Source organism: Pistacia vera, unplaced genomic scaffold, assembly GCF_008641045.1.
Source record: "Pistacia vera cultivar Batoury unplaced genomic scaffold, PisVer_v2 Contig524, whole genome shotgun sequence".
NCBI lineage: Eukaryota > Viridiplantae > Streptophyta > Magnoliopsida > Sapindales > Anacardiaceae > Pistacia > Pistacia vera.
In genome coordinates, this window is record NW_022196362.1 from 397,579 (window position 1) to 408,301 (window position 10,723).

At 36.6% G+C, this 10,723-nt stretch overlaps 1 pseudogene; it reads left to right on the plus strand.

Moving 5' to 3' along the window:
* Positions 1 to 6,405: 6,405 nt before the first annotated feature.
* LOC116106928 lies at positions 6,406 to 7,929 on the plus strand (annotated as a pseudogene).
* Positions 7,930 to 10,723: the final 2,794 nt, after the last annotated feature.

The window sequence follows — 10,723 nt, forward strand, 5'->3', positions numbered from 1 at the left end:
TGTTCTAGTTGGTTCTCAAATGCACTCTAGTAATAACTCAGAAGTTGTCTTAAGTCTAGAAGTTAATAAGGCTGTCATTTCATCATTTGTATCAAATAAAATTCTTGCCTACAGTAGTGTTGATGATGTATCTGCTTCTTCATTACTGTGGCATGCTCAACTTGGGCACCCTAGTGCTAAGTCACTACAAGTTGTATTAAATAAACGGCATGTAAAACATTCGTCTGATTACAATGCGAATTCTGTTTGTGAAGCATGTTTGTTTGGGAAGTTAAAACAATGTAGTTTTCCTATGTCTTTATCATGAGCAAAGGCTCCATTGGAATTAATACATTCTGACTTATGAGGACCTGTCCCAATATTGTCCAGAGAAGGGTATCATTATTATATAATTTTCTAGGATGATTTCAGTAGATTTACATGGATTTATCCACTCAAAGTCAAGTCTGAAGCATTTGAAGTATTTACTCAGTTTCATATTTTTGTGGAAAAACAATTAAATGCTAAGATTAAAAATCTACAAACTGATTGGGGTGGGGAGTTTCAGTCTTTCTCTAAGTATCTCAGCCACCATGGTATAATGTTCAAACATCCATGCCCTTATTTACACCAACAGAATGGAAGAATAGAAAGAAGGCACAGATCTATTACTGAATTTGGCCTATCTCTCCTAGCTCATGCTAGGATGCCACTCAATTTTTGGTGGCTGGCCCTCTCCACAGCAGTCTATCTGCTTAACAGACTGCCTTCCACTATGCTCAACTTTGTGTCTCCTCTCACTGTGTTGATGCAACATGAACCTAATTACCATGATCTTAGAGTCTTCAGGTGCAGCTGTTTTCCATATCTCAGACCATATAGTAAACATAAACTCTCTTTTCATACTGAAAAATGTATATTTATAGGCTATAGCCTTTCTCATAAAGGCTATAAATGTATGACCAAATCTGGAAGAATTTTTGTGGCCAAACAGGTGAAGTTTAATGAAGAGGAGTTTCCCTTCAAATTTGGTTTTGATGGTACTACCGACACTGATTTTTCTGGTTATATACCAAACATACAGTCTGATCCTGTTCCTTCAAAATCATCTTTTGCATGGTTCATTCTTGGCTGTACAGCAGTCTCTTCTAGCAGACCTATTGACCCTACTGTAGCTGTAAACTTACCTGCTGAATCTCCAGTAGGTACTAGTATAGATGTTAATAAAAACACAGTGTATTCTAGGAGTGCTACTGAGAAGGATATAAGTGGAGAATTACCCACTGCATCTCAAGAACATGAACAAATTGTAACATCCTCTGTTTCTCCAGTATGTGTACATGCTGAACCTTCACACTCTGCAGTCATCACAGCTTCAGATATAAGTACTAATACTCATCATGGTATTAATCTAGAAGTTGTACTGCCTATAACAGCACCCGACCCTGGAGTTTCTTCTGCTAATATACATCCTATGGTCACACAACTTAAGTCCAAGAATGCACAGTCATCAACTCAAGCTTTCCTCACTACTGAAACCATTCTCAAAGAACCTCACCAAGTTAAGCATTGTCTATTCTTGAATGGAAGGCTACTATGGAGAAGGAGTATCAAGCTCTTCTTGACAATCAAACATGGGAGTTAGTCCCATATGAGGAAGGTATGCATGTAGTTGGTTGCAAATGGATTTTTAAAACTAAACTTAACTCTGATGGAACTCTGCAGAAGTATAAAGCTAGACTTGTGGCTAAAGGGTTTCAACAAACCCCGTGCCTAGACTATTTTGATACATTTTCACCAGTGGTCAAGGCTGCTACAATTCGCATAATGTTCACTCTAGTAGTCCACGGTTAGGAGATTCATCAGTTGGATGTGAACAACGCATTTTTGAATGGGGATCTTACGAAGCACGTATACATGATACCCCCTGAAGGTTTTTCTCAACCTACTTATCCAACACAAGTTTGCAAACTTATAAAGGCCTTATATGGGTTGAAGCAAGCCCCTAGGGCCTGGTTTGATAAACTGAAAATAGCCCTTCTGTCTTGGGGTTTTAAAAACAGCACTTCGAATGTGAGTCTGTTCTTCTACAATGCTGGATCAGTTTTAGTCTATTTGTTGGTCTATGTTGATGATATTTTGGTAACTAAAAATGTTCCTGAACTTATAACTAAGGTGATTCAAGACCTGAAGAGTCAGTTTGCACTAAAGGTGATGGGTCCAGTTCATTTTTTCCTTGGATTTGAGGTTAAAAGGAATGCTTCTAGTCTACTTCTTACTCAGTCCAAATATGCAAAAGATCTACTGTTAGAGTCATGAAAGTGACTCTATTTTGGTGATAAAAATACCCCATGTGTGATTAAATTGAAGTATATTGAGACAATTAAAGAATTTATGAATTTATTCACGAAAATCGCTTCCTAATATTTTTCTTATGAATTTAACGTGTTTGGAATGATTTTGGAAAGTATATGAGTTGATATTAGGTTATGGTTTATGGATTAAGGGTGATTTTGTCTCATTTATGTTGTTTAGGAGGTAAAATGTCATGTTTCAAGGGGCTAATTTTGTCATGTTTCAATCATGCAGGGACCAAATGGAAATTTGCCATATTTTGTATAAAACTACAACTCAAAGACGCAGATTGGGTGGCTGCCCCCACCAAAACTCTTCACCTTCTCCGATCAAGCTCCGGCGACCCTTCATCTCCTTTTCCGACGACGTTTCGGCTTCCCCTTGCTCCGGTCACCATCATCCCTTCATCACCACCGTGAAACACGCACGCCACCGTGAGCTTCATCTTCCCACCGAGACGTTTCGTCTTCCCGGCCAGATTTGGCCGTTTTTTGACCACGTTTCAGCTCTCCAAGAGTCGATCTCCCTTCCCCACGGCCGGATCTAGCATTTCCAAGCTTCAGCCGCCGCGAAAACCGTTGGAATCCGCGATTTTGCCGCCGCGTCTCTTCATCTTCCAGCCCAGATCCTGCTCATTTCCGATGACTTCTCACCTCCCCAGGACCTGATCTGAACTCCCCATCACCAGAGCTTTCCATCGGTACCTTCGGATTCCATTTCCGCCACCGTTTTTCAAAAGACCCGTCGAAAAATTAACGTTTTTCGACGAGTGCAGCTGTTCGTATTCCGAGCTGTCCGTGGGTCGTTTTTGCCCCTTCTTCGCATCATATCGCTGTCGGTTACCTCCTCTTCGCCATGATCAGCTTCGTTTCCATTGTTTCAACCTTCGTCATCACCACCATGAGCGGCTGAGTTCCCAGTTGTCTGTTACGGTGTAGGCGAGATCGAGATTGACTCCATTGATCTCCTCATCAGCTCTCGACTAGTTGGATGAGCCCGAATGTTGGATATTTGGTTAAGTTTCTTGTATTCATATTATATTTGTTTTCGTTTCAGTTTTTTTGTGATGCTTTAATATTATTCTGATGCTCAACGTGTTGAATTGATAATGTCCATTGAGAACGTTTATTGATATATAACTTTTCGCATAATTGAATGTCGGTTTGAGATTATTGAATGTTGATTAAATTGCTTCGGTACTGATTGCAATCAAGTTGTAGTAGCGTTTAATATCATTTCTACGTACTAGGAAAGCATTTATTGTGTAATTAGTTGATTGGATGACACAGGTTGATAGGTTGTACTTGTTAACGTTGTACCAACTAGTGGTGTTTAAGGATTTAGCATTTTTCGGTTAGTCAATGATAGTCTTTAACCAATCGATCTGTAACTAAGACGACGGGGAGACAGGATAGATTATGCCTAGATTGCCGGGAGATATTTCTATTGATTTGTCTAGCCTTGTAGGATTAGGAAATTGAAGAGTGAGGAGAGGAATTGTGTGAGTCGGTCTCGTGTCGAACCAAAACCGTAACGGCAACATTTTTATTATAAAGTCTTTATTTGTTTTAATTTCACTATTTCATTATTTGCATTTAGTCTATTTAGTTTCATTAATCAATTGCCAATTTCATTTCCGCTACTTAAAATACATTAGGTTGTTAGTCTTGCTCCCTGTGGATTCGACCCTACTTACCGCTAACTATGGTATTTAGGTTTAATTTTGTGACTGTGATGACTGGTCCAACATCTACTGGAAAAGGCAAATATGGCAGGGTGTAATCCTAGTTCAACTCCCATGGCTGTTGGAACTAAGCTTAGCAAAAAAGAGGGAGAGTTGTTTGACCAACCTACATTTTATCTGAGCATAATTGGAGGTTTACAATACCTAATGCTGTCCAGGCCTGACTTAGCCTTCACGGTGAATAAATTAAGTCAGTTTCTTCAGCATCAAACCATAGGACATTGGGTAGCATGCAAGAGGGTGTTACAGTATTTTCAAGGAACACTTAACCATGGTCTGTAGTTTACAAAACACTCACATCTAGAGCTGGAAGCTTATGCCGACGCTGATTGGGCAAGCGATATTAATGACCGCAGATCTACTAGTGGTTATGCCATTTTCCTTGGTAAAAATCTTGTTCAATGGAGTTCCAAAAAGCAAAAAGTAGTGTCCCTCTCATCAACAGAAGCTAAGTACAGATCACTCAGTCAAGCTGCCATAGAAGTTGTCTGGATACAACAGTTATTTCAAGAATTAAATGTTGATATCAAGCATGCTCCTGTGATCTGGTGCGATAATATGAGTGTAGGGGCTCTCTTCTCAAATCCGGTTTTTCATGCTCGTACTAAACACATAGAAATTGAGGTTCACTATGTGCGAGAACTGGTTACAAAGAAGACTGTAGCAGTGCAGTATGTTGCATCTGAGTACCAAAAAGCAGATATCCTGACTAAAACTTTGTCTAGAGCTAGGTTTCAAATGTTGAGAGAGAAGTTAAATGTAACTACAGAATTACCTGAGTGCACTGACTGAGAAATAATGCAGTAGAAGCACAGCAGAAAATTGACTTAGAAAAACATGTCGAAGCTGATTGTGTTAATGAACAGATATAGCAGGACATGCTGAAAATGCAGAAAATTGAATGTGTTTATAGAATGAATGTGGGAGTAGAATGATATTGCAGGTTATGCTGGAATTCAATGTAGAAAATACAGAAAGGCGAACGTGCTAGTAAAATGCAGACAGCTGAATATGTGAGTAGCATGCTGTAGAAGAACAATGCAGAAAATCAAGAAAGCTGAATGGGACAGTAGAATAAATGTGGGAGGAGAATGATATTGCAGGTCATGCTTGATGTTTAACGTAGAAAATGCAGAAAGGTGAATATGTGAGTAGCATGCTGTAGAAGAACAATGCAAAAAATGAAGAAAGCTGAATGGGATAGTAGAATAAATGTGGGAGTAGAATGATATTGCAGGTCATGCTTGATGTTCAATGTAGAAAATGCAAAAAAGTGAATGTGTTTGTAAAATGCAGAAAACTGAATCTGTGAGCTGAATGAATCTGTGAGCTGAATGCTATAGAAGTACAATACAGAAAATGTAGAAAGCTAAATGGGATATTAGTTTGATAAGAGACCAATGCAGCAGCTGGATGTGTTAGTTGACTGATAAAGCAGAAAATGCAGCCTTAAAAGAAAGTTGTAATTAGAAGAAAGAAGTCTTGTTTAAGAGGGAATATTAGATATAGTGCAGGAGAATTTTTCTTGTTTGTCAGAATGGAGTTGATCTGAAATGTTAGGTGAGAAAGTTTAGTTTAAGAGGGAATATTAGATAAGGTGTAGAAAAGTTGAGAAAGTTTAGTTTAAGAGGGAATATTAGATAGGATTTAGGATTAATATGCAAGGATGTAAAGAAAGGAGGGTTTATTTTGTAATTATTCAAAGTAAATCAAACGCAGCGTTATAGTGTCTGTCTAACCAAAACGCTGCGTTTGATTACAGTCTTCACCAACTATAAAAGAGTTGGTACTTTGTCTTCTTCAATACAGAAAACCAGTCACACTTTTTAGAACAGATTTTTTCGCAATTTTTCGTTTCAGTTACAAGTTTATCAACAAGATCTTTCAATGGTGAAGCAACGGTGATAGATAGAATTTGAAGAATGATACACGGAGACCAAAAAGGCCCTGATAGAGTATTACTTTCCTGTACATTACTTACAAATAATTAATTAATTACTACTACGGTCCACGTAACATAAGGGACTGGGGGCTATGGATTTAGTTAAGACTTACAAAATCTGATACATGTAAGAGAGAGCTAGTTTGTTTCGGCGCTGTTTTCTTCGGTTTTCATTTAGATTCCTTAAATTTTACACCATTCCTTCTGTCTAATCCAAACAATCTGTATCTTTCCCTCTGTGTTTTAGTATAAATACCTCTACCCTTTCGACTTCTCATCAACTCATCCTAGCTTCCTTCCAATTCTTAATTTCCTATCTAATTAAACGCCATCATCTTTTTTAACCAATATTGATCTTAATATATTTCTCTCCTATAGTCGTATTCAGCAAAAAAATGGCGACCAAGTTCTTCGGTACTCATCTTTACATGTTTTTCCTAGTTTTCTGTATTTACAGCTTATACCCATCATCTGCAGCAGCAAACTATAATGTGTTAAGTTTTGGAGCCAAAGGCAGTGGTGTTACTGACTCTACCCAATCATTGATCAAAGCATGGGCTGCAGCCTGTGGTTCTACATAATCAGCCACAATATATGTACCAAAAGGAAGATATTTGCTTCGTTCTATGGCTTTTAAAGGTGACTGCAAAAGTTCAGACATTACAATACGCATTGACGGAACACTAGTGGCTCTGGCAGGTTACCGTGTACTTGGTCAAGCTGATAGCTGGATAAGCTTTGAAGGTGTTAGCGGTGTTTCCATTATCGGTGGAGCACTGGATGCAAAGGGAACTGCGTTGTGGAATTGCAAGGCTAAAGGCTCTAATTGTCCCAATGGAGCCACGGTGCGTATTACATAACTTCGCTGCAAGTTTGCTTCAACATTTAGTTTCACTTTGATTTTTCGATGTCTCAAGTTATGAAATCTGTTGTGTATTAATGCAGACATTGAGTTTTATCAAACAACATCAGAATCAATGGACTCGTATCACTAAATAGCCAAATGTTTCACATTGTTATCAATGGTTGCCAAAATGTTCATGTTTAAGGAATTAAAGTTATAGCTGCCGGTGACAGCCCCAACACAGATGGGATTCATGTCCAATTATCTCGAAATGTCTATATCATGAGCTCTTCCATTAAAACCGGAGATGATTGCATCTTAATTGGCCCTGGAACTAAGAACTTGTGGATTGAACGTGTCACTTGCGGCCCCGGTCATGGTATTAGGTATTTTCATTCAAACATTTATCATCTAAAACTACTTAACTAATTAACAACAAACAACTAATCTTCCATAAGATATTCATATCAAGAATGTTTTTCTTTGATTTGTAACATTGGGAGCTTGGGCAAGGATACGAACGAGGAAGGAGTCCAAAATGTGACAGTTAAAAACACAACTTTTATAGGTACTCAAAATGGATTGAGGATAAAGTCATGGGCAAGGCCTAGCAATGGATTTGTCCAAGGAATTCGATTCTTAGATGCTGTTATGCGAAATGTTCAAAATCCCATTATTATTGACCAAAATTACTGCCCTCACAACTTAAATTGTCCAGGCCAGGTAAAGATTTGCTTATTATTTCTTCATAAATGAAAATTATGAGATCCACAGTGTTTTAAATATATATTTAAAAACATATAGCACAACTAATGTTATTCTCATTTTTGTTTGTTGCACTTTCAGGTTTCAGGTGTACAAATTAATGATGTGACATATCAAAATATTAGGGGAACATCTGCTACACAAGTTGCTATAAAGTTGGACTGTAGCACAAAATACCCTTGCAAAGGAATAAGATTACAAAATGTAAATTTGAAGTATTTAAATGAAGTAGCTCAATCATCTTGCAGTAACGTAATTGGGAAGAAACTTGGCTTGGTTCAACCCAACAATTGTTTGTAATTGAATGGTAGACAAAATTCTTTTGTACATGATAGAATGTAATTGTATGCTATTCTTTTTAATGAATTCTTTCATTAATAAACTATTTCCTTTATCTTATATTTTTCAATTGAAGTAAATTTAGATGGTCAAGACTTATATTTCCTTTTTCGGTCACCAATGAATATATATTAATTGTTCTGGCTTTCCAAAATGTTAACCTCTTTATCACATTCTATATCGCACCAGAGGTATCTTTTCCAACTTGTAATTAATTGAACATTTGAACGTAGTAATTTGCAAATCACTTTTGGTGTCATATTTGATGTGACTGCCGAAATGAATTAGGATTATCTCTTGAGATTTTAAGGATCTAATGTATATTTTAAATATATTTATGGTTAACTAAGATTTTTTTTCATTATTATATCCCGAATATGTAACTACCAATAACAATTTATATTTATTCGGATAAAAGCTCGTACCAAAAGAGAACGGTGATTCTGTATAAATTTGGTGTCAATATATATTTGATGTGGGATCATAATCTACCAGTTTAGTTTCTTTCTATTAGCATAAAATATTGGTGTGTATAAGCTTTTAAAATTATGTGAAACTATGAAATCAGGAAGAGCAGGCCAGTTTTTTTAACTAACTGAAATCGTTCCAGAAACAGAGAATCAAGTTGAGATAAATAAAGAGTTTAAAATGTTGCATTCATATATAGTAAAAAGGGTCAGAATTAGGAAAGCTGTCTTCGGCAATTGGAAAACTATATATTACTAAACAAAAAGATAATGCTGATTGTGTCGATGCAAACTAAGATTTTCTTGTGTCGTAACCATGGAATCAGTAAAGCCGTCACAAATGGGTTCGTTTGAATAATTGAATTTAGTTGTTGAGGCATTTGATTTAAGTTCTCTTTAAAATATTATGTCACTAACAAGCTACTGGTTAACGTGCAATATAATTTGATATACGCACTACGTACAATACATGGCTGGAGATGCACAAACAAGAAATAGACTAGCTGCATGCTCTCTTTATTCATGGCAAGTGGGATGTGGAGAACCATAATCTTTCTCCAATTTTCTATGAAGTTATCGATTTATTTATAACATTATCCTTTTGTACAATCTTGATGAAGTCGTTTTCGCTAAATTTCAAAGATTTATTCAATGGCAACCATGATTCTCCTACCATAACAACAAAACGAAACCGTGTTGGATTGATGCTTAAGCCAACTTGTCAAGGGTTAGAGAACTCGATACACACAGAGATGAGATGAGAAAGTCCCTCAACTGATTGATCCCCACGCAGCGTCCATAATTAAGCTTATCATGACAATGATGAATTTCTTTCCAATTCACTTATTAATAAGCAATTGACTGAATTTTTTTTTTAAATATTAAATATATATTAGGTCCGAATTTAAAAGTATAAAAATGATCGCAAGAGAGAATAACTATAATAAATAAGAAAATACAAAGTTGACAAAAGTTAATTCTCCTTAAATTGGTGGATATATATCTTTTATCAATGAACTAGGATTTTGAGGCTTGTTATACAAAATCCGTAGTTGGATTTAAGAAGAGAAAAAAAAACCATCTCTTGATTTAGTAACATGACGTAATTGTGTTGTAAAGTATTTTCTAACGTGTTAAGGTTGAGATGTTTTCAAAGCATATGAAACAGCATTATTTAATTTCATTTGGCTTACCCAATAGAGCATATACATCCAGCATTATGATTATTAATTTCTTGGATTATGAAGGGTTTATAAATATATGGTAAACTGATAATCGATGTGCAAACAGTACTTTAGGACAACACCAAAACAAGAATACCAAAATATGAACACGACTAAATTATAGCCTAGAACTATGGTGCGTTTGTTTTAGTATTTTTAAAAAAGTAAAAGTTAGGTGGTTATTACGAGGTAGGATTTAAAAATTAACAAAAACACTCCCTTACGTTTATTAATTTATTAAACACCCCTGTAATAAAACATTAAAAATTAACAAAAATACTCCCACCCACCCACCTATTAAATACCGACAGCTGGCTACCACCGCCGAAGGGTGGCCAGAGTCGCTGTATCGATGCATGACCGGCTAGATCTGGCCGATCATACGCCAGTATGGCCTTTTTCAACCAGATTCACCGTGGATTTGATCGAAAAAGGCCAGATCTATGGCTAGATCTAGCCACGTTTGGTCATCAACAATGGCCAAAGATATAGCCGTCATTGACGACTAACTGCGGCCAAAGATCTGGCCGACAACAGCTAGATCTTTGCCATAGATCTGGCCTTTTTCGACCAGATCCACGGTGAATCTGGTCGAAAAAGGCTAGATTGGCGCACTACCGACTAGATCCGGTCGGTAGTGCGCTATACCAGATTCTGGCCACCTTCCAACGGTGGTGGTCAGAATCTGGCAAATGTGGGTGGGTGGGGGTGTTTTTGTCAATTTCTAAACCTTTTTTTTTTTTTTTTTGTTTAGTTAAATTAACAAACTTAGGAATTCTAAAAATAATTGAATAAAATAATAGTATTTTCATAATAGGGAAGCAAATGTGTATTTTGGAAATGATAGAAATAGGATAGGGAAACAAACGCACCCCGAATTTTTAGATTTATGAGATGGTATTAAACTTTTCTAAAAGGCTCATTTGACATGCCTGATAGAAATGGATCAAACAGTACTCTAATATGTACAATTTGTTGATATAATTAAGAGCCGAAATAGAATTGTCAAATTTTCAAACCTTAATGAGATATTTTCCCAATAAAGACTATCCTAGTTGAAAATGA